Below are 23796 nucleotides of genomic sequence, written 5' to 3'. Positions count from 1 at the left end.
TTGGAGTCCACCTGTGGTCAACTCAATTGATCAGACATGATTAGAAAAAGTACACACCTGTCTATAGGTGGTCCCATAGTTGATAATATGCATCAGAGCAAAAACAAAGCCACAAGGTTGAAGAAATTGTCTGTAGATCCAAACCCAGACCACAGGTTAAGCTCCCCTGATGGCCTCACATATTGTACATATTAACTGACTAGATCAGGTCCCCTCCTAATATTGTTATTATTATAGCAACCAACAAGGCAAATTCCTTGTATACATAATGTAATTCCTTGATGATTAAAAAAAACAGCTTCATACAAATGACATTGTTATGGAGATAAAGATTTTTTTATCTGTCATCTTTCTTTCTTAAGAAGACATTGTAAACACTCTTCCAAGTAAAGGCCAAGCATGCACTGAGAGCTTAAAGACAGGATTCTGTTGAGGTACGGGTCTGGAGAAGGCTGCAAAAACTTCCTTCAGCACTGAAGATTCCCAAGAGCAGAATTATCTTCAAAATTCTTAAATGGAAGAAGTTTGGAACAACCATGACTCATCCTATTGCTGGCTTCCTGACCACACTTGTAAAGTGACCAAGGTGACCAAGACACTGATGTTTATGTAAGTTGAGCTCTGGAGAACCTGTGTGGAGACAGGAGAAACATCCAGAAGGACAACCATCAATACAACAATCTACTGATCTGAGCTTTATGGCAGAGTGGCCCAATAGAAGTCATTCCTCACTAAAAGACACATGGAACCCCGCTTGGAGGCAGAAGAAGGCATCTAAAGGACTCTCAGACTGTAAGAAACAAGATTCTCTGGTTTGATAAAAACAAGGTTAGCGTTATATCTGGAGGAAACCAATCACCACTCATCTCCTATGAAATACCATTCCATACACCCAGAGCGGCAGGGACTCGGAGACTTGTCAGGGTTGAGAGAAAGCTGAACAAAGTAAAATACAGAGATATCTTTAATGAAAACCTTCTCCAGAATGAGTTTGACATCAGACTGGGCCAAAGGTTCAATTTTCAACAGGAAAGTGACCCTAAGCTCAAAGCAAAGACAACACATGAGTGGCTTAGGGATGACTCGGGAATGTCCTTGAGTTGTCCAGCCAAATCCTGGACTTGAACTCAATCGAACATCTCCAGAAAGATGTGAAAACAGCTTAACACAAAGGGTCTCCATCCAACCTGACAGAGTTTGAGAGGATCTGCAGAGAAGAATGGTAGAAAATCACCAAATCTGGGTATGAGAAGCTTGTCACGTCGGACCCAAGAAGGCTCCGGGCTGGAATCGCTGCTAAAGGCACTTCAACTAAGTATGAAGTAACAGGTTTGAATACTTGTGTTAATTTGATAATTCAGTTTATTAGTTTTTTAAAAACAATTTCCTAAAACATTTCTAAAATGCTTTCGTTTTGTCTTTCTGGAATATCAACCTGAATTTGAATGATTTCAGCACAAAGCTACAAACAACATAACGTGAAAAAAGTGAAGGGATCTGTATACTTTCTGAATCCACTGTATATGACAAATGCATTATAAAATATACAGATGGAAAAAAAATTAAACTATAATTCTCGGGGTTGTTGACAGGATAGGCACTCCAGCCACTGTAAAAAAAACCTCACATTGATCAGTCTGGTGCTGAGGTGTCACCTGTTGCACGGCTGCACTCGCATGCCAATCTGGGTGGTTCGTTGTGTGATAGGTGCGGCAACGTGCTGTATCCAGAACATTCTCCCAACCTCTCTCTCTCTCTCACCTGCGTACTTTTTACAAAAAAACTAATTACAATAAAATATATGTTTTTTTACAGCCTCTGACCAACAATATGGAATGAGTCACCTTAACCAGCCAAACACACAATAGCTCACTAGGCACACCTTTACCTAACAAGGTCTTGGCTGAACAATATCTGCTCAAGTTGTATTTATAAATTCAAAGCTTAGCGCACAGCAAGATAAAGACCAAACTTGGTCAGTTTTCTGTTTATTCCATAATGCCTCAAATGTCAACAGAAATAAAAAAGAGGGCCATTGGAGTGCTGCAGGCGGGCACAGCATGCACCAATAGTGCCAGACAATTTGGATTAAGCCGCTCAACTGTGTTCTCACTGCACAAAAACTTTAGCATGCAGGCTTGTCATTCATGATATTCTCATCTCTGAATAATTACATCATGACATAACCAAGTATTAAATAATAATAATAATAATGATTCATTACATTTACATAGCACTTTTCTCAGTACTCAAAGCGCTATCCACACAGGGAGGAACCGGGAAGCGAGTGGCCCATCTGAGACATCATTAGTGAAATTGCAGAAAGACACAATGTCTGCATCAATGACAGGACAACAGTGGTCGGGGTCCATGCAGCTGACCCATCAGAGGTCCTCTGACCAATCTTCAAACCCCAGCGGTAAGCCTAGATGATGAGGGCCATATGACTCTGTGGCCAGGGCTAAACCCTATTGGGGAGCCTAGATGACGACGGCTGGTGACCCCATGGCTAGACCGATACCACAGCTGAAATCCCACAAGGCTAAAGGGAAGACTGGAGAGCCAACAAGCCGATAACTCTAAGGGCCCTATCCACTATCTTTACCCAGATACAGCCCAGGCCTGGAGCTTAGAGGTAAAGAAGCTACTTCTTAGAAACTAACCCTAACTCAAAGCCCACAAGGCCTGGAGAGCCTGGAGGACGAGGATCAAGCATCATGTCCTTAGGATCTAACCCAACTCCAAACCCACAATGCCACAGGGGAGTCTGGAGAAAGACAGCAAACAAGCCGATAACTCTAAGGACCCTATTCATCATTTGTAACCAGATATGGGCCATACAATAATACCAAAAACACCTGCTGGGATAAGGGGTGACGGCTCTAAGGTTGGATGGACAGTGCTTTCACCCTCCCCAGGGAATCTCCTGGGCATTCCGTAGTGACTTTGAGAATGGAGGTTAACTCACAAAAAAAACCTAGCCCTACAGGTATTAAATGTTGTGGTTATAACTGTTATGAGAAATGAATGGTGGTTTGAAGATGTTGAAATGGCCTGCCATCTGTCCTGATCTTAATCCCATTGAGCACCTTTAGGATGTTCTAAATCTCAGCATCCAGAGATCCTCTGCCTGGCAGTGCCCAATAACTTTGTCTGGTTTGAATGGGATAGCACCTGACAAGTGCAGATTCTGAGGATCGTTGGTCCTGTGCACCAGAAGTGTTGAGCGGTGGTGACTGCAAGAAGCAATAACATGAGATACTGAAGAATGGCAAGACAACTGTTCTTTATGTCCCTGTGACAATGCGGCTTCTGCTCCATGCTCCCACCACTCTTCTGGGAGCCTCTCAACCCAACACCGTCGGTAATGTTGGGCAGAGTGGTGGCTCTGAGGCTAAGGATTTGTGCTGGTATCCTGAAGGATGCCGGTTTGAATCTCTGTCACTGCCAAAGGAGATCTTACTCTGCTGGGCCCTTGAGCAAGGCCCTTGACCTGTAATTGCACCAGGGGCGCTGTACAACGGCTGACCCTGTGCTCTGACCCCAAGGGGTATGCGAAAACTAACAAATTCCTAATACAAGAAATTGTATAAGGTGAAATAAAAGAACAAAACAAAAAAAACAAAATGTAACCGGATGAGCTGGACACTGAGGACACCATACGAAGCAAGGGGAAGGTGCAAAGTGCAAAAGTGCTTTTATTCAATAAAACAAAAGCAAAACAGTGTCCAAAAAAAGTGCAGTGCTCAAAACGTCAATAAATAAATAATCCATTAAGACAACAAGTGGAGGTTAAAATCATAATAAGTAATAACATTTAAAAATGTGGTTAAAATACTGGCTGGAAGCAGTCCCTTCTTTAAAAACCTGGTGCTTTCTTCTTTCTATCTTGTGGCTCCCCTGCTTCTCCCATACTGGCCCTGCAACAGGGGAGTCAGCCTATCTGCAAGTGCAGCTGCCTTCTACTTTGGTCCGGCAGCCTTCCATTCCTCAGCTACGTACAGCTCCAGCTGGACCGAGACTTGGGTTCACCAGAGACCAGGGCGCTCACGCTGGGTCTTAACTCTCCCAAGCCTCCCTATTCAATATTATTGACATCACATTAGAGAGAAGGAGCAGAATAACCATTAAGAATCTCACTGAGGCATCAGAAAGGGGTTCAAGATGGCTCCAGATCAGGAGACAAAGCCCATGGGGAGAAGCAAGTGCTATCTGAGCCCAAGCCATGACCTGATCAACAATGGCTGGGTGGCCTGGGTGAGGGTGTCTGATGTTGAAAGACGTGAAGCACCTGATGACCTCAGGTAACATCACTGATGATGTGTTTAGGAGCCTCGAAAGATACTATAATAAGGAAATGAAATAAAATAAAACTAGCAAGATAATATGTGTTATTCTTGAGTTAGTCCTCTCTTGATGTATGGAGTGTCTGTCCACTGTCTCTAGCGATGTTGACCAATGGATTACCTTGTTTTTTAGTTAATGATTAGTCTGGAGGCCACTAAGCTTGTATCTGTTCTCTTTGACTTCCTAATATTTCATGCTACAAGTCTGAGCCTTGCATATAATCCTGAAAAAAATAAATATTTATTTATTTGGGTGACGCTTCATCCAAGGGGGCTTACAACATTTGAGATATATAACTGGTTACACTTCTTTTGTCTTTCTATTTGGAGCACAGGCAGGTGAAGTGACTTGCTCATGGTCACTGGTGTCAGTAGTGGGATATGAACCCACAGTTTGAAGTTCAACTCCTTAACTACTTCCATCCATTTTCCAACCCACTGAATCCGAACACAGGGTCACGGGGGTCTGCTGGAGCCAATCCCAGCCAACACAGGGCACAAGGCAGGAACCAATCCTGGGCAGGGTGCCAACCCACCGCAGGCTCCTTAACTACTTAACTTAACATATTCTTGGAGGCATGATTAGAAGTTTTGGAGTTTCATAACAGGACATGATTGGATTCTAAATGATTTCTAAACAGTATAGGATTTTAGTTAATGTGTGACCGTAATGGCCCTATACAACTCCTGTTAGTTGTTAGTTTTATTTTTCAATTGTTTACATTTTCTTTCTTTATTTCTTCACTGTGATAGTTTTCATGTTTTGTAGGCTTTTATAATGTATTTTTTGGAATAAATTCACTTGTTTAAATTCTCTTGTCCATGTCAATAATCCAAGTATACGTCATACTGTGCATTTAAAATGTGAAAATGTAGAACTTTGTAATCTGTACATTTTTAATGAACATTTTATGTTATGTCATTTTTGTTGTTTTTCTTAATTGTTTTTCAGTTATAATCTTAAAATGTGTATATTAGAACAATATTATATGAATCATAACTTAAAAAAGCAAAGATGTAAGCTGACTGTGCATTTTATGGACACTGCCATGACCAAATACGCAGATGTGTGAAAGCTGCCCAAATTCAGCACCTTAGAGTCTTGACTTTTGTTATGGTGCTAATTAATTATATGGAATAAACTAATATTGAGAGTTTTCAGTCATGAAATGATTACATTAAAACTCTTAAATGAGTCAGTGTCCTCAACTGTTCTCAGTTTACAGCACACTCAAATGCTTGCATTTTTTCCATAAATAACCAACGCGACATGACACATTAAAAAATGAAAATGCCTCATTGTGTCAGATTATTGAGAATTTTCTAAAAGAATAATCATTGTGTACCAAAATAATCACTTAGATGCTTTTCTACAAACGCTTAATAAAAGAGGACTAAGAATACTTTTGAAGGAAAATAACATTAATGACATGACAGCACCATCTACTGGTGAAAATAATTCTAACACATAAAAAATTAAACCATTCCATTTTAAACAGAAGAGATCTTGGGTATTGGTATTCACTGGTACACACTTTTTCCATTACATTGTTTAAAGTATGTTGTATAGATAATATTTGATCTTTTTTATAATTTAGTGATACAGTAGTGTTTTTATGACAAGCAATAACAAGTAAAAATAAAATGGCTCTCTTTTCTGTGCTCAGAGACTTCTGCTAGTGACGTGCTGTAAAAAGGAATGACCTCTGCTACTCAGGCGAACTTCATGTGCCACCGACTGTAAGCAGTGCTTTCAGTTACTTAGAGGTAACTGCTTATTTAATGGAGTGTCACCTTGTAGGGAAAGGGGGATCAATGTCAGTCCTGGAGGGCCGCATGGCTACAGGTTTTTACTCCAAATCAGTTGATTGATCAGAAAACAATCCTTGCCAATAATAGATTTTATTTAATGTCATGACTTGTTAGTGTTTATACTTTGCAATGTCAGGTCATTCTTAAATCGTAGATTTTTGTCTTTTCTAATGCTATCAACCAAATGATCTGAAGCCTAAAAATGGATGAGTCATTTTCAGTTCTTCACCTTCTCTTCAGCTTCCTTCTGAGTACTTTATTAAACCAAATAGTGCATGAAGAATCCACACAGGTGTCAATGAAAACAAGGGAGATGGAGAACTGCAGCTTCCTTTGTCATTTGTGTCTTACTGCTAATAAGGAGTAATTAAAAACAGTGAATGCAGCTGTTTAAGACTAAAATAAGCAATTAAGGATTCAGAATCTTACCAAATGAGACAACTAAAATGAAGCAGAAATATGCCACTTGAGCAATAAATTTTTCATCAGCAATAAATGACTTCTCATGAAGCAATTGGGTTGGAACAGAAACCAGCCGCCACTTCAGTCCGATGTCGCTCACCCCTAACTTAAAGGGTCTAAGTCTTTAATAGCAAATCAATTAAATTAAGTTTATTAGCAGCAAAAACTGGTCACTGACTAAGAAAATGGTTAGAATGAAAACCTGTAGCCATTGTGGCACCCCATAATCGGAGCTGGGCCCCATGTTGTAGGGCATCCTACTTTCATTTCAATAGCAACTGGGATCCCAGTGGAAGAGAACCCAAATCAATAAGTTGACAGAAGAACGTAGAAAATGAATGATGACCATTCAGATTGTTATTAATCAAAATTCTTGTGCAAAGAGATGCTAATGGTGTGGTGAGCTGCTTCATTCAGGCACAGGCTCCACAAACGAGCACAGACGTCTGTGGTTGATTTTCTTAATAGTCTTTGTGATGCAGAAGGGCTGGTCCAATAGCAGAGGATTTCACATCAGAAACTATGAAGCTGGTCTGTCCTGGAGGCAAAAGAAGAGAACTTTTACTGACAGTGCCCTCTCATGATCAAGAGTGGTATTATTCTTATTATAGGAATCTTGTAGTTGCCCTCTTCTTCTGATAATAATATATATATGTATGCATATATGTGTATATATATATACAATACAGTTTATTTTTGTATAGCCCAAAATCAAACAGGAAGTGCCGCAATGGGCTTTAACAGGCCCTGCCTCTTGACAGCCCCCCAGCCTTGACTCACTAAGAAGACAAGGAAAAACTCCCAAAAAAACCTAGTAGGGAAAAATGGAAGAAACCTTGGGAAAGGCAGTTCAAAGAGAGAGACCCCTTTCCAGGTAGGTTGGGCGTGCAGTGGGTGTCAAAAGAAGGGGGTCAATACAATACAATACAATACACAGAACAGAACAAATCCTCAATAAAAAATTAAAAAATTTTTAGAAGTATGGAGCAGAATTTAACAGTAGATGATATCACATAATAAGATTTGGATAATTTTAGACTCCTGGAGACCTCATCCATCAAGCTGCCTCCCCCATTTGGCCATTCCACGGCTGAAACAGTGTTGGGCCAGCCAATCCGATGAAAGGACCCCTCTTTCCCCACGATTCCTGTGATCCTCCATCTGGGATGACTTTACCTTAGGCAGGCAAAACAACTTGGCAGGTGGGCCGTGGCACCAAGTGCCACATTTGAGATGTATATATATGTACAGTACACTCATTTTTATGTATGTACAGTATATATGTTTATATATATTTAAGATCAATGTATATTAGGTTCAAGACTTATTAACAGCCAAATAACATCACATATAGAGTAAAGTTTATTCCCGAAACAATATGATAATAACTGCCTATAATGTTGATCAACTTAACTCTTTGAGGGCTAAATATTTTTTTCCAAAGAACACGGTTTTCTGAAAAGCACACAATGCACTGTTTATACATAAATCAACATAAAATGTCTGTCGCTATGTGCTGTGGCTGCTATTAGCACCTGTTCGGCATGTCTGACAGCAGTGGCTGTGCAAGGGCAGCTCGATGGCCTGCAGGAATGCACGGCGGGCCGGCTACCTCTGTGTCTTCGCACAGCAGGCGGGTGATGGTGAAATCGCAGTGTGACGCAATATGGTTTGTACCTCTTGTCATCGTAAGTGGTGGTCCGCCTAGGCAAGCGCTGCTGTAGGCGTATCAGCTACACAAACGTGTTCCGCACCATGATCAGCTGGGGACCGATAGGCTGATGCTGGTATCTCACTTTCATTTTTGATAACCATCTCCAGACCACTTGTATCAAACTCAGAGTCCAAACAGTAACAGTCCGATTCAGCGATAATACGTAAAACGTCCATGGAGTATTTCGCTTTGCACGTTTGCTTTAGTCTCGCCAGATGTCGATGCCATTTTAGAGGCTGTTTGCTCTTCACTACTTATGCATGAGCAGGGAATCGAGGTCAAATCAACAAAGCAACTTAACTTTCCTTAAACCAAAGAGAGTTGAACTAAAAGTAAGGGCGAGTTTTTTTGCAGTTTACAGCCGATTACCATCCTCTACCCCTAAATTTTGACAAAAGTCAACATCAGCCCTGAAAGAGTTAATTAATGTATTTCCTAAGTCTCTATGGGTTTTTTTCCATATATTCCAGTTTTTCTCTGTTATCCTAAAACTCATGTCTGATTAGTTAATTGGTAATTCTGAATTATTCTGCCACAGGTGAAGAGCTGGCTGGCCACAAGACCTGTTTAAGAATAGGACCAGGTGCTTATTAGGTTAAGTTCTGTTTTTCTAATTTTTTTTTGTTAAATAAATTTTTCTTTCTCTGTTTTTACTTTTATTTTACTTTTAAAAAATAGGAAATTTAATGGTATCATCATTTTTCAAGAATAACATATTTAGCGTTGTTATATTTTAGCACTATGTTCAAGTGCTATTTTGTTTCTTTTGTGTGTACTGCTATTTTGTAATCTCTCTAGTCTCTTTGACTAAAATTCATCTCAGACTGTTTACTATGCTTGTGCTTTCTTAAGAAGTCGTTTATAAATCTAATATGTGTTTTCTGACTTTGACCTTCTTTTAGTGATTTGGCTTAGCCATGCATTTAAACTGTTTTCCTGGTTTTGGCCCTTGCTTTGTTCCTTGACTTTGTCTTCAGCTCTGTTATATCTTAGCCAGGGTTCCTGGGGTTCAAATTAATTTGTATTTATCTTGATTATAGTATGTTCATCGTTCTTTCTTTTTTGACTTTGTCTATGTACATGAGGTGCCATTGTTATGTTCCATGTGTTTTTTTTTGGTGGTCCCACAAGATGCGGTGACACCTGCCAATCACCGCTCTTTAAATCCGGAGGGTGTTCCATAGTTCCTGGCAGTTCACTGTGACTGCGCTCTGGAGTTGGTGAGCTCTTGTGGCGTTTTCTTGCTTTTTTATGAATTTTTTGGATTTTGACCATTTTGTTCTGTTTATTTACTTTGCCTCTAAATGCCGTTATTGGGACTTTGTTTGGTTTGGATTGTCTTTGTATTACAGGCAATTCCATTTTGCTTTTTGCACTCCACAGAGCTTTCTTTTGTGTCTCTAGGCATTTTGTGGAAGTAAACCTGTGTTTATTTTTATAGAGATTCTACAAGGCTCTTTTTGTGTCTAGCCGGGGTTTTTGATTAGATTTCCTCCTCTAGTGGCCTTTTTTGGAAATTCTTTTGGAAGTTATCAGGACTTCCTGGTGCTTTCAACTCCCAGTCTCCTGATCCGTCTTCTACTCTGCTCATTTTACTACAGGAATACCGAGATAAAGGAGAGAAAAGCCAAGCAAAATGGCACCTTTTATTGGCTAACTAAAAAGATTACAATATGCAAGCTTTCGAGGCAACTCAGGCCCCTTCTTCAGGCAAGAAGTAATCAAGTGATTACATCTTGCCTGAAGAAGGTGCCTGAGTTGCCTCGAAAGCTTGCATATTGTAATCTTTTTAGTTAGCCAATAAAAGGTGCCATTTTGCTTGGCTTTTCTCTACATTCATAATGGCTAACACAGTACAACACCCTAGTACTAGAGATAAAGGAGTAAATGTAAAGCATGAGACTCACTGAGGTCAAAATTGTAGATACTTTTAAAGAATCAAAATGCCAATGCCCAAAACATAAACCAAAATTCCTTTTTGAACAAACAAAGCAAGATGAAGATGAAACTACTTAAAGTTCAGACTAACTGAAATACAAGGGATATGTTTAGAGAAGTTATCTACAAACTTAGTCAAGGCTTGAATAGTGTTGTGGCAATGGTATCATGTATTGCAACTTCCAAGATATGCCCCCTTATTAACAGATACCCATGTCATAGCAACTGAAGTTTAAAAGGCAGATGCCAACTAAAAAAAATAAGATGGCACAACAGATTTTCCAAATCTATTTTCATTCGCACCCAAGACAATGTTATTTTGTTTCAAGGCTACCACTTCCACACTGGCGGTACACAGATCTTCTTTTCACTTCCTTCTTACAAGTCACAGATTTCAGCCATGATCTCCAGCTGCCTCTCTGAATCTCATCATGGATGAATACTCATCCCCTTAAACTTGACCTTTCAAATTCAGATTACTTGTCTTCTCATTTTCCTTCCTTATTTTGTCTCTAAGCATTGCTCCTGAAAATGTCACCTTTTACGCCATCAGTCATGGTCAAGAATCTTACTGTGACTCCTCATTTCCATTCATTGAATATATTTCCTCAATAACCCAATGGTATTGTTTCTTTCTTCATAATATTATGCTATGCAACTCTTTGTTCAGGTACTGTTTTTCCCACTCAGCTGGACTACTGCATATGTCTCCTTGAACTTCTATCAGACATCTCTGCAGCTCCTGGTATTCTCTATTTCTTGTTTCACTCCTTCAACTCCTCTGCTTCAGTATCTTCATTGATTTCTTGTTGTTGCAATGATACAGTTAATTCAGAACTCTTGTCCTGATCTACCTTCCTCTTAATGGGGTTACTCCTCAATATCTCCAGTCTTTAATTTCTCCATTTGTCCATTCAAGAAGTCTCCGTTCTGCCTGTGCTTCTCTCCTAGCCGTCCATCCTCTTGCCAGATGTGCCAAGACTGGACAATGCTTCTGTGTTCTTGCCCCAAAGCTATGGAATGATCTCCCTTTCGATATTCAAACTCCAACCAATTTACTCATGTGATTTTTGCCATTAGGTGTGGCATACTAACAGTATTTTGTGGCAGTCTGCCAAGTGGCGTTGCTCTGTATTGTTCATATGACATTCCGTGATGTTTTTTCTTGGTGCTTATTAAACGTTTTCTGTGATTTTTGTGACGGGTAATCATAAAGAACAGCGAGTCTGCGTTAAATTTTGTTTTCTCTTAGGTTAAACAGCTGCTGAAACTATAGTGATGCTTGAAACTGATTTAAAGAGGTAAACTTTAAGTAAAACACAGGTCTACAAGTGGTTTTCATGTTTCAAATGAGGGGAAATGTCACTTGAAGACCAACCAAGATCTGGATGACCTTCCACAATTAGGAATGACGAAAATCTTGAAAAAGTTCGCAATGCAAATTACAAAGATCGTCGTTGGACTATTGAAGAGATTTCTGAATTGACTTGAGTGTCTTGGAGTTCTTGCCACCTTCCCTACTCTCCTGATCTTTGTTCTGTGCGACTTTTTCTTGTTCCTGCACATGAAAAAGAACTCAAAGGAAAGCATTTTTGTACCATGGAGGGAGCCAAATGAAAATTGCTGCAGACCTTGGACAATGTTCCTCTTCATCAATTCCAAAAATGTTTCCACCAGTGGGAAAACCGTTGAGACAAGTGCACTCATTCACATGGAGAGTACTTTGAAGGAGACTAAAGTTTCAGTAAGTAAAAATTGTTAAAACATTTTTTTTTCAATTATGGTTATTTTTTCATATTTTGTAACTGATTATTTTCCTTTCTTCAGGTTATCTGCTGTTGTATTGACAAATAGTTTAGAATACTGATGTTTGTTTTAATCTAGCTGCAGGTATAAATATATAGTAGTACTACGACTCCCTCTTGCTTATTTATTTATGTTGTTTCCTGTTGCTTTGGATGCTTGCACCTTCTAATCATGCTTGTTTGCATTACAACTTGTTTTGCAAAGGCTAATTAACATGTCTGCATTGAGCCTACACCATGGATGTTGGTACATCTGTGTAGCATGTGCTGTATCCTGACTCACATCTACTCAAAAATGTGACTATGGTTGCATCAGCGTGAACCCTACACAGACCCTTATGACTCTGATTGGCCAGTCTGGTATAACTACGTATTTCCAGAACTGTGTTTCTGTTTGTCTTCAGGTTTACAAGTCAGCAAATGTATGAAAATTTGGAAAAATGTGTGGGACAATTACATTTACCTACAGAAGGAGCAGTGATCCTGGAGGGTAAAAACAGTCTGAATTTTAATTGATCATTCGCTTTTCTTTCGTGCTAAAAACACCAGCAGCTAGTGTTCAGGCAACAGCACAGCCTCCATGCATGCCTAAGGCATAGGCTCAAGGCTGAAGTATAAATATCAGCCGTAAGTCACCTACATGCCCCTGCAACAAGCAGGATCTGATGATGGCTGAATTAGTGGCTTGGCAGAGCATCACCAGAGAAGATCCTCAGCACCTGGTGATGTCTGTGAATCTTAGTTATTGCATGCAAAAGATATGTGAGAAAGTACTAAATATGATGGCTTTAATAGACCTGCCAGTGCTGTGTCCCAAACGTTATGGTGCCCTGAAATGGGGTGATCATGTAAAAACTGTGTTGTCATTTCTACATAGTGTGACCTAAATGTGTGTAAATACCCTTAAATAAAAATCTGTAATGTGCACTTTAATCACATCTGAATTGTTTGATTTTGTAATTTTAAACTGAGGAGCAGAGGAGTAACTCAAGGAAAAATGTGTCTTTCTCCCAAACATTATGGTGGGCATCTGCTACGTAAATAAAGTCCAAATTTGATTAGAATGAAGTGCTCAGGACTGAAAAAAATAAGTTGTTATAACAAGGATTTTGTTATAATGGAATTGGAACATAGTGTGGTCTTTCAGTACCTAAAGTTGACAGAGCTGTCTGCGTAATGCTGAACTGGAAGGCAATCGCATCAATAGCAGCAAGAAATGTACTCTTTTTTTTTTTTAAAGGCACCTCTTGGTGTCCACAGCATGCAGTCAGTATTATTAGACTTCAAGGTCCAGGGTGCCAGCGGACTACCTCAGTGTTCGGTGCGTGCACTGGTTGAGTTTGTGACCCCTGCCGCAGGGGGACGCAGCTGCTCTTAAGAAATTCCCTGTTAAACAGTTTAAGAAGCAAACACACTCTTACACCTTCTCTTTATGGGATCAGCTGAAGGCTTGTTGGCTTGCTGCACGACGCACTCCTTGCGCGGGGCTTCAAACATTTAAAAAACTGAGCTGTGGCCATCCTGAGGTTTCAATCTCCTGTCTTTCTTCACCAGACTCCCTCTGCTCCGGTCGCTGCTTCCGAACCACTGTACCCCTTTGATGAGAAAGTCTTTGTGTTCTTTTGACCAAGAGTCAGGGCCTTGGCTTCAAGTTTGACAGCTGTTCCTTGTGTGGTCGGATCGCTTCTGAAAGAGACTTGTGTTTGTATCTGCCTGGACTGCAATAAAGTTTCTGCTCCTTGGAAATCCTCCCGTACTCTCCTGTGTAACTTTGTGACCCAAACTTGATAAGTTATATAAACAGAGCCCCTTGGTGTCCATAGCGAACGCTCCTTAATTTTCATAAATGCTGCACCTTGGGTGCTATCGCCTATTGGACTGAACATCTCACTTTGGCTGCTGTCTGTTCTTTTATGAGTCACCCCCCTTTTTTCTTTTTACCTGGAAAAGGTTTACATAAAAATATCATGACAAAAAATTTGAGGAAATGAAGGTCACATTCAAAAATAAGAATTGTTGGATGTATAAATTTGCAAACACAGAATTCAAAGACATATTGAAATGCAACAAAATCTTTTTAAAAAAGATTATAGTGTGCAGGTGTTCATACTGCAAAATCTCGGTGAATTTATGAAACACGTTGGAAATTGGTTGAGTTGCACAAACACGAGGGAAGCTCAGCAGTCAGCACTTTTGCTGAAGGGTGAGCCAGAAATGAATCCCCAATCTGATCATTGTGTTCAGCAAAGTCACACCATACCTCGAGAAACCCAGAAATAAATGACAAAGTTGACCTGCAGTGAACCTCCAGAACTCCACGAGTAGAGCTGAGGTCACATTTGATTGACAGTTATCCCGCCCCCTAGATACACCCACAATTCCTCCTGCAAGAGTGTGACGACAATCGAGTAAAGCATGTGACATAAACGTGCAATCTGATTGGCTGTTGAATCATGGTTTCTGGGCCAAGTACAGAAGAAATCTGCAAGTTTTGCTGCGTTAGTAATGAAAAATGACTTTGTTGTAATACATTTTGCAGATAAAATGGACTTTGCTGTAATGAGGTATTTTAACATTAGCTCTATAGGAGATTGACCAGAACCAAAAAAAAAATTTATTAAAACACAGAGTTCATTAAAATGGAGTTTCTTATAATGGAATTTAAACAATAGTAATAATAATAATATAAAATAACTAATTCTAAATCATAGTAATAGCGGGAAAAGAAAGTCAAACTGAATGCTACACCTTTCAAAACCAACAGAAAAAATAAATAAATCCCAGGAAAAAAAATTATATTGTTCGGGATTCACAAAGATGCAAAATTGTAACGATATCACTGACCGTTCAATACCTTACACAGGTGGTCCTATCCAACCTGAGAAATTCAACTGCATTTAATTTTGGCCAGATAAATAATATGAATTTGATTTTGATTTTTCAAACATTTATATTTAATCTCTGATGATCTGGCTTCTTTTCTGCCAAACATTTAGTGCTGTTTCTGTCTCTTTGTATCCCAGAAAGATAGGAAATGGATGGACTGATGGATTTGTCCTTAATGTTCACATGATTTTCCAAGTTTTGCTGTTGTCCGATGCATTTCCGGAAGCTGTTCGCATTGAATTGACCTTCATTACGACAAAATACCCTTTTGTTGCAATGACTGCATGTTTGCATTTTGCTCTACAATGACCTGCTTACCTTATTGTTGAACAAAGCCCTTTCATCTGGTTGTGTATTTTCTTGTCTGCACGGTAATAAATGTTTCATTGAAACGTACATTTTAGCTCCATGATGCTAATCAGATGCTAAAATAAATCATAACTGTCATGTCGCCTCCTATCAGGTCAGCCAGTGAGACAATTAAGGAAAACACATAGCATAAATGTCGGTAAGCAAAGGTCACTGCAGCAAACTAGGAATATATCATGTCATGGACTCCTCAATAACGAGCCCTCTATGTACAATTATAGTCCATTCGTTTGACTTATTGTAACAGCCTGCATGAGGTAGCGGGTGCTCCGCTTTGACCCTTCAGTGTATTGACCCTTTTAAAAATTTTCTTTCCGTCATGAGCTTATAAAATATGTGTGCGCCGTGTAAGCCAGTTCAGAGGCATCTCATTTCATTGAACTGCTGGTTTGTAGAGTTACTATACATTGAGACTATTTTTCCAGATGTAGCTATAGATTTTTGCTTTGTAACAGTCAACTGAAAAAAGCCTGTCTTTGAAAGAATCAGAATGCAGGCTCTACCATGAAGATCTGTTTCTTCTCTCTACGGTGTGGCCCAATGCGATATGCTTTTAAAATTAGTCCACCATCTACATTGAATCTATTCTAATCTATAATAATAATAATACTTCTTTACATTCACATAACACTTTTCTCACTATATAGAGCAGGGGTCCTCTATCATGGTCCTGGGGGGCCGCAATGGCTGTAGGTTTTCCTTCCAACTAGTCTCCTAATTAGAAGACAATCCTTGTTGATATCGAAACTTGGTACTTAACTATTTGGCTTGTTAGTGCTTTCATTCATCCAGGAGAAATTTTAATTACACAGTAGAGTTCCCTTCTCTGCGCACATCATCCATGTGTTTTGTGGACTAGAACAGATTTAAACTTAACAGTCTTTCCAATTCCCCTCTCATTTATTTCTAAATATTTTTTTGAACCACAGATAGTTCATGGTGCATATGCACAGGTTGAAAAGGAAGCATGTTAGCTGGAGTGCTGCTAGTTTATTGGTTATCTGCACTTCATTATTAACTGATGTCTGGTTAAGATAACAGGCAACAATTAAAACTTAAATGCTGCCCCATAAAACTAAAATGAGCAAATTAAGGGTTTTCAGTTGTATCAGGCAAGAGAACTAAAATTTGGCCCAAAACATTTATTGCTTTAGTGGGTTCTAATTAAGAATTTGGTTGAAATGAAAACCTGCAGCAACTGTGGCCCTCTGGGACTGTAATTGAGGACCACTGATCTACAATTTAATTAAAATTTGTCTTTTATGAATGCAGTGAGAGGTCAAGCAAAATGACCCCTTTTATTGGCTAACTCAAAAGATTACAATATACAAGATTTCAAGGCAACCCAGGCCCCTTCAGGCCTGATGTAATCACACTTGATGAATGAAAGTGTTAACAAGGCATAGAGTTAAGTACCAGGTTTCATTATCAGCAAGGACTGAGTTCTAATTAGGAAGTTGACTGGAATGAAAACCTGTATCCACTGTGGCCCCCCCAGGACCGTGATTGAGGACCACTGACATAGAGGGTGGGAAGCCACTTCTACCATCACCAATGTGCAGCATCCACCTGGATGATTTGATGGCAGCCATTTTAATGCCGGTACATTCACCACACACAAGCTATTAGGTGGTGAAGTGCTGTAGAGAGATTGTTAGCCAGTGAGAGACAGGGGATGATTAGGGGGCCAGAATGACTAGGTCGTGGTGGGCAGTTTCACCTGGACATTGGGGTACACCCTACTGTTTACGAAGAATGCCCACAAAAGAATCAGGATCTCAATTTTATATCTCATCTGCACCATTTTTACAACACAGTCCCTGTCACTGCACTGGGGCACTAGAATCCACATTCAGACCACAGGGTAATCGCCCCCTGTTGGCCTCACCAACACCTCTTCTAGCAGCAACTCAAGCTTTTCCTGGTTGGTACCCAAGTACCGGCTGGGCCCAAACAGTTTGATGACCTCTTCTGAAGTGGATGTGGTAAGGCTAATCCTCCAGTGCCTTTGATATCACCCAGTCATCCCTGTTAAGGAGTAAACTCAGAGATATGCAGGTGGACGTGTCTATAGTGTCCTGGGTAATGGACTGTGTGTCAGGCAGACTGCAGTTTGTGAGACTCGAGGACTGTGTTTCTGATATGGATGTAAGAAAAGGAAACAGGCCTGTCTCCTTTTCTCTTTACTTGGAATATGTCAGACTATAAATATAATACCAGGTCATGATTCTGCACTTATGGGGCGTACATTACATTTGTTTATTTGGCCTACACTTTTATCCAAAGTGATTTACAACATTTCAGGTACAATTGGTTACATTTCTTTTATTTATCCAAATGGAGCACAGGCAGGTGACTTGCTCAGGGTCAACCAATGTCAGTGGTGGGATTTGAACCCACAACCTAATTGTTTGAAGTCCAAAGCCTTAAACACTGTGCCACAATGCCAATTAATAAGGAGCATGAGACAGAGGAGAAGAGGCAGGTGAAGAACCTTTCTTGGTGCAACGACATTTGTCTCCAACTTAATACTGATCATTGACTTTGGCCGCACCAAAGGGCCTCTATGTCCGGTCACTATTCAAATGGGTGGATGTAGAGGTGGTGCACTCCTATAAGTACTTGGGAGTCCACTTTAAAGAAGGTTGGACTGGTCTCATGACACTGAAGAAATACAGAAGCAAGGGCAGAGCAGGCTCTTTTTGTCTTAGGAGACTGTGTTCCTTTAATGTAGGAAGTGACATCCTTCACATTTCTACAACTCTGAGATGCCAGTGTGATTTTCTGTGCTGTGGTGTCCTGGGCAGGTAACATCACTTCAGGAGAGGACCACTGAATCAACAAGCTAATTTAAAAGGCAGACTCAGCAATGGGACGCATTCTGGACCCTGTGGATCTATCTATCTATCTATCTATCTATCTATCTATCTATCTATCTATCTATCTATCTATCTATCTATCTATCTATCTATCTATCTATCTATCTATCTATCTATCTATCTATCTATCCACCCATTGTCTCCCGCTTATCCGAGGTCGGGTCGCGGGGGCAGCAGCTTGAGCAGAGATGCCCAGACTTCCCTCTCCCCGGCCACTTTTTCTAGCTCTTCCGGGAGAATCCCAAGGCGTTCCCAGGCAGTCGAGAGACATAGTCCCTCCAACGTGTCCTGGGTCTTCCCTGGGGCCTCCTCCCGGTTAGACATGCCCGGAACACCTCACCAGGGAGGCGTCCAGGAGGCATCCTGATCAGATGCCCGAGCCACCTTATCTGACTCCTCTCAATGCGGAGGAGCAGCGGCTCTACTCTGAGCCCCTCCCGGATGACTGAGCTTCTCACCCTATCTTTAAGGGAAAGCCCAGACACCCTGCGGAGGAAACTCATTTCAGCCGCTTGTATTCGCGATCTCGTTCTTTCGGTCACTACCCATAGTTCATGACTATAGGTGAGGGTAGGAACATAGATTGACTGGTAAATTGAGAGCTTCGCTTTGCTGCTCAGCTCTTTTTTCACCACGACAGACTGATGCAGCGCCCGCATTACTGCGGATGCCGCACCGATCTGCCTGTCGATCTCACGCTCCATTCTTCCCTCACTCGTGAACAAGACCCCGAGATACTTGAACTCCTCCACTTGGGGCAGGATCTCGCTACCAACCCTGAGAGGGCACTCCACCCTTTTCCGGCTGAGGACCATGGTCTCGGATTTGGAGGTGCTGATTCTCATCCCAGCCGCTTCACACTCGGCTGCAAACCGATCCAGAGAGAGCTGAAGATCACGGCCTGATGAAGCAAACAGGACAACTTCATCTGCAAAAAGCAGTGACCCAATCCTGAGCCCACCAAACCGGACCCCCTCAACGCCCTGGCTGCGCCTAGAAATTCTGTCCATAAAAGTTATGAACAGAATCGGTGACAATTGGACTCCGCCAGGGCTGCCCTTTGTCACCGATTCTGTTCTATCTATCTATCTATCTATCTATCTATCTATCTATCTATCTATCTATCTATCTATCTATCTATCTATCTATCTATCTATCTATCTATCTATCTATCTATCTATCTATCTATCTATCTATCTATCTATCTATCTATCCTATACTGTGTTAACGTGCTGTGTTAATGGTGCTTGCCATCTGTCAAGGAAGTGCCAGAGATAGACGTGACAACAAATGGTACACACCCCCAGTGGTTAATATGATTTCTGCCATTAAAAATAATGCGGACAAATAGTCAACATGGGGTAGATTACCCAGTATAGACAGGTATAACGGAACCCTTTGTCTGCAGTTAGAGGTCTTCACCAAGCTGAGTACTGTGGTATGAGTAATCCACAAGTGTCCTTGGATAGTAGAGGAGTCTTTTCTTTGTAAATTCACAGAATGTGGTGTAGTGGTTAAGGTTTTGGACTTCAAACCCTGAGGTTGTGAGTTCACATCCCACTACTGACACTATGTGACCATAAGCAAGTCACTTGACCTTCCTGAGCTCCAATTAGAAAACCAAAAAAGACCAATGTAACCATCTATATGATAAATGTTGCAAACCACCTTGGATAAAGGAGTCAGCCAAATAAGCAAATGTAAATCTGTTCCGGAATCAGTTATTTCGAGGGTACTGTGCTAACCAGAAACAGCTGGGGCCAGAGGATTTCTACCATTCTGATGGGTGACACCTGTATGGAGCAAGTTGATTAGTTCTATAGGTTTTGGAGGTCAAAGTGTGCTTGGTCCATTAATTGTGTTTTGTGTCTCAGCATTGCAAAGAGACCAGTGGCCAGCAGAGGGAGCTCTGGGTAGAGGTCTTGGGAGTTCCAAAGTTGATTCCTAAGATTGTCCTAAATGTAACCCCAGGGGTGAGATTTAAATGCTGGTCGCTGCTAGTGACTCACGTTGAATTAGGAAGTGAGCTGGGTCAGAGCTTAAATGGCAGGGAGGTTGCACGTCTTTTCCCATTGAGTATGATAAACCAATTTGTTTTTACAAAACAAATTCTAGCATTCTTTTGGCGCTTTCTTCAGGCTAAAGGCATAAAAAGGTTCCTCCCATTACAGGCCACATTAGCATCATCAGTGATCGAGCCTCCATGAACAGTGTGGAGAGCTTGAAGAGAAGGAAGGGATGCCTGTTGGCTTTAGACTGACAGACATGGGCACACATTTTCCTAATGAGGGTGACCCAGAGGTTTATTTGTTAATGGGGACAGTGCCCTAATGGGAGGATAATTCATTCATTTTCAGAATTGCTGTATTCTTCACAGTGCCATGGGGGTCAGCAGTGGTAAGTAAGCGATATAATACTAAATTGAGTGGAATTAAAATTTTAAATAGTTTTCCTACCCATAAGTTTTAAACAATAAATTACATGCCAGAGATGTGGAGAGCTATAACCCCATGTGAACAGTAAGATAAATGAAAACCTGCTATCTCTTGGAGATTTCATTATTTCTACTCATTATGCGGGTGCACCATAAAAAACCAAATGAACTTAATAGCATCATATGCTGATGTTAATAGAAGTTAACGTTGAAGGCAACAGCAGCTCCAGGTTGTGATCTGGACTTTCTGACAGTATGGTCACTGGTGTTCATCAGCATGCTTATGGCTGTTTGCCAGGACAAACTAACTGAACATGAAGTGTGACTTTCTAACAAAGTAAACTCATTAAAAAGCTTGTTGGCAGCTACAGTGCTGTTTGTTGGAATTATTCATATTTAGTTAAATATTCTCCCTGATAGCTCTGATTTTGCTTTTATCTTGTAAGCGACAATATCTATTCACCTACTTTCTCTATGTTAGAAGAAGCAGGAATCTACCTGGGAAGGAAGCATCAAATGTGAGACAGGAACCAACTTTGGATGGGACAAAAGCACCATGACAGAAACCACACATTCACAACTTAAAGGTGCTTTTTGACCTTAAATCAAAACACGTGTTTAGGGATATGAAAGGAAACACCCTGAAGAATATGGAGAGCAAGTATCGACTTTACACAGCTAATGACTAGTGATAAGCGAAATGTACAGTTTCGGAACACTGTCTAAAATTCATTTTGCATACAATTTTGCAATTGCAAAAGTGACTAAAGAGTTATTTTGAAGTTTGAAAGGGTATTTTTTAGGTGTAAAATGAAAAGTTTAGTCAAAATGACACCTTTTATTGGCTAACTACAGGTGTCATTTTGGCTAAAATGGTACAACACTATAGGCGAAAAATGAGGAATATGGCTACCCAAAGCCCTTTTTTACACTTCTATGTTTATCTGTGTTCTTTTCTACAGCTACATAACGCATCAAATCCATACCCCACTGGTAAAATTAATTCTATTTACTGTATGCCTCTTGTTCACAGCAGTACGAAAGACTGTGAAATATTTTTTTACAAAGATGCACCAAAACACACCATCATGCACATCACTTCAGAGTGAAAGTTGCTGCTGCCAAAACTCCCTCCTACTCCATTACCAAGCAATCACCTTATCCTAGTTGAGGATATGCACACTACTGCTGATTTTTATTGTTTCGCTGAAACTCTTTATTTAATTAGTAAATGAAACAATAATCACCTTTTAGCACCTTCTCAGAACCACTGTGTTTAACTTTTGATAAACACTAAGGGTTAAGACATGTTTAAACAACTAGCTGTGTTACCCGGTTTCTCCTCGGAAATTTCGTTAGACACAGGGCCTCTGTTATAGTGCCATCCTTTCTTCGAGTGAATTAGAAGTACTATGAAGTACTCTGGAACTAACTAAGTGATTTTCAGTATGCACTTTGAACATCCACGTTGCTTATCCATCACAGCTACATTATAAGCATTGTACTTCCGGGTGAGTGCTCATTGGTGGTTAGCTCTCACAATCACACGGAGCCCACTCCTGCAACTAAAGACAAGAGTCTGACTTTGTTAGGGCAAGTCACAGACTATCTGAAATGAGTCACTGGGTATGTCACATGTCACCGCATTGGGTTTGGCACTGAGACTGCCTCAAATCGCTTAGATAATGTAAATTAAGTTCATGACTGAAAATCACTGGAAAAGTCATGCAATGTGACATGGCCTCAAAGCAGAAGTAAGGGGGGTTTCAGAGTGGCTTAGAATTCCTCAGTTTTGTTCCTCCTATAATACATTTCCTTGTGTATTTATTTTTAGTTAATTAAACACTCTTTTTCTAAAACTGGTAAATCGTGTCCATGCGTAAACTGAGTTACCTGTAGACTAGAAAAATGAATCCCTTCATCCTTGAGCCCTTTAAAAGTGTACAGCTACTCTATTTTGAACTCAGTTTATCAAATCCAGGGTCATGGAAAATGGAACCATTTCCATCAACTTTAGATGAGCTGAGGAAGCATTTCTTCACAGGGCACAGACCTACATATTCACTCATATTTATGCTATATAGCCATAAGTATGTGGAGAACTCTCCAAATTATTGAGTTCAGGTGTTTAATCATTAATGGTTATATCAAATCAAGCGTATAGCTATGCAATCTCCTTTGAGAAACATTAACATTAGAATGGATCTTAAGGAACATCTCAGTGACTTTAAAAATGGCCTCATCATCAATACTATCTTTGCCACAATCAGTGTGGGAAAGTTCTGTTGTGCTAGATCTGCCCTGGTCAATTGTAAGTGCTATTATTGTGAAGTGGGAGCAACAACAAAGTGGTAGACAACGCAAAAGAGATGGGCCGCTGATGGCTGAAGCACAGAGCAATTAAAAATCATTTATCCTCTGTTGCATCACTGAAATATGGAAGCAACATCAGCACAAGATTTGTGTATCGATAAGTTTCCATGGCTGAGCAGCAGCGCGCTAGCCTAAGATCCCCATGTACAATATCACCCGTCAGACAGACAGGGGAAAAGCACACCATCATTGGACTCTGGAGTGGTGGAAATATGTTCTCTGAACCACTGTCTGGCAGGATCTGGGTCTGGTGCTACCTCCCAGACTGTATCGTGCCTACTGTAAAGATTGATGGAAGAGGAATAATGGTCTGGGGCTGTTTTTCAAGGCTTGGTTAGGCCTAAAGGTTTCAGTGAAGGGTACTATTGATGCTACAACATACAAATACATTTTAGACAATTATGCTCTTCTAAATTTGTGAAATTCAGTTTGAAGAAGGCCTTTTTTCCCAGCATGACTGTGCCCCTATGCACAAAGCCAGGTCCATGAAGACATGGAGGAACTCGAGTAGGCCTCAGAGAGCCCTGACCTTAACCCCACTGAACACCTTTGGGATGAACTGGAATGCCCTGGAAGGTACAGGCCTTCTCGCCTAACATTGGTACCTGACCTCACAAATGCACTTTGAAGAGTGAGGCTATTGTATCTGCAAATTGATGAGCAGCTAGTAGATAGATAGATAGATAGATAGATAGATAGATAGATAGATAGATAGATAGATAGATAGATAGATAGATAGATAGATAGATAGATAGATAGATAGATAGATAGATAGAAC

This window comes from Erpetoichthys calabaricus, chromosome 9 (genome assembly GCF_900747795.2).
Source record: "Erpetoichthys calabaricus chromosome 9, fErpCal1.3, whole genome shotgun sequence".
In the NCBI taxonomy this organism is placed as follows: Eukaryota; Metazoa; Chordata; class Cladistia; order Polypteriformes; family Polypteridae; genus Erpetoichthys; species Erpetoichthys calabaricus.
The sequence above is the reverse complement of the archived record's forward strand: the minus strand, read 5'-3'. Positions refer to the sequence as shown.